Below are 2,257 nucleotides of genomic sequence, written 5' to 3'. Positions count from 1 at the left end.
CAGGAAAGTATTTATTCCTCTACAGCCATAAACAATGTTGTTTGTTTGTATTCCCAGAATCAGGAAGCTAGAATATTGTCTTCTGGAACACAGTTAGTGCCTGATAAATATTTCCAAATCAAATTCTTATTTTATGTAATGTAAAAAACAACACGAATTCTTATGTGTACACTTATATGTGTGTACATGTGTGTGCATGTGCATAGTATATACACATACACTGAGGTCTTCAAATCACGTGAGTATGTGGGCATGTAAAACAAGTCACGCCCTCCGTTTGCAGTGTCAAGCAGCTATGTTATAGGCAAAAGCATTAGTGTTTGTATCTTTGTCAATTTTGTATTTGCTTTGATGTTAGTTTTTGTATTTGGCATTTAAACCATGGCATTTTCTTTAAATTTTAAGGAAAAAACCTAAACATGAAAAGCCTTGTATTGTAGAGCAGTAGAAGCACCAGCAGCTAGGTGACTCCATCTCTGTAGGCCCAGCTGATACATCCAAAAGTGGATTCCGAACCAAAGATGGATTTATCAACTATCCTTCTAAAATGAGAGAGAGAGACAAACAGAGAGAGACAGAGACAGAGAAACAGAGAAACTGAGGACTGAGATCGGCCCTCTTGGGTGGTTTGTTCCCAAAGCTGTTGGTCAAAGGGCCTGAGGTAGACCTTTTGCATCTAGCATGGGGGTCCAGGAAGCAGAGGAAGCTAGTCACAGTAAGAAGAAAGAGAAGCAAACCTGATGGGCAACAAATAGGCTGATTCCTTTTCAGTCTCTGTTCCTGAAATCTACATTACAGATCTGCCTCCTATAATCTTAAAAGAATATTCAGTATATTTTGCTGAAGATAGATTTTTATTAATTTTAAGGAAAGGAGTTACAGTTAATTCACATGTCATACACATACACATGAAATTTTCAAAAAGAATTAGAAGTGCTCGTATCACAAATAAAATGAAACAAAATTATTTCAAAAATTAAAAATAGAAGAGCCAAATAACATAAAGTTCTGAGAATAAATGAAATTATTATTCCAGAAAAAATAAATTAAGAAAATCCCCAGCAATCACCCCTGAGCTTCCTGGAAGTCAGTAATCTCTGTTGTTAATTAAAACTAAACCCTGAAATTGAACTGAAAAAGACAAAAATGTAAACTTTGAAGGGAACTATATGGTCATTATCATAAATAACACTAGCTAATTAATATACTATACATTCATAGTATGTATTTTATATATATAGCATAGTATGTATTTATATATATAGTGTGTGTGTGTATATATATATATATATATATATGTACACATATCTTGACCCTTGACTAAATACTTAACTAAATGACACATAGTTAAGATGCATTTCTAAAAGAAAAAAAAGAAATATTAGCATCAAATAACCCGAAAGTATAGTTCGTTTATTATTTATATGTGTGATCAGCCTAAAAGATTTTGAAGAGTGACAATTTAACCTACTTAAAAGCTAGAACCAGATTTATAATTTTCTTCTAGTAAACAATAATCTTTCCTATCTTTATGTTATCTTTACAGGTTTTATTTTCCCCTCTTGCCTGCTTTCCCCATCTACTTACTTCAGAATATATTTTACTTTGTCATGCTATGTTTATAAACCTAGAGTAAATTCTTTCTGTACTTAAATGGACTACACATACCTATGTACTTAGATATGTGCATATAGAGACTGTCAGAGAAAGGGAAATCCTCTGAATTGATCTCCACTTGGCTTCCTAGCTAGACTAACCAATGTTCTCCATTTCTTCTGTAAAACTTTTGGCTTTTGCCCAGGGAACATTAAAATTCCGTAACTTTGTATTATGCTAGTATGTATTTGTCTCCAGTAATAATACCAACTTAAGTCAGTTGTGTTTGTTCTAAAGCTGGTTTCATTCTGTACTGCTTGTTAGTTTAATAACCTATTTAATTAAATTGTATTTGTCCTTGCGAAATTATATTTACCCTGGTTGATTAAGTTGCATTTATCCTTATGAATATATCCTTGTAAAAACAGATTATATCTCTAAAAAAAATAAATTTAAGTCTTCATAGAGATTGATAAGAAAGAATCTTGCTTAATAAACTGTAAAATTTTCAAAATATATTCAAAATCCAGCTCTTTCTCAGCAGCTTCACTGGTACCATCCTGGTCTAAGCCAGTATTTTTCCTGCAGATTATTGAAATAGCCTGCTCATTGGCAGTCTTGGCTTTTGTTTCTTTCTTTCTTTCTTTCTTCTTCTTTTTTT

Source organism: Cebus imitator, unplaced genomic scaffold (assembly GCF_001604975.1).
Source record: "Cebus imitator isolate Cc_AM_T3 unplaced genomic scaffold, Cebus_imitator-1.0 Scaffold413, whole genome shotgun sequence".
NCBI lineage: Eukaryota > Metazoa > Chordata > Mammalia > Primates > Cebidae > Cebus > Cebus imitator.
This window is presented reverse-complemented; position numbering follows the sequence as displayed.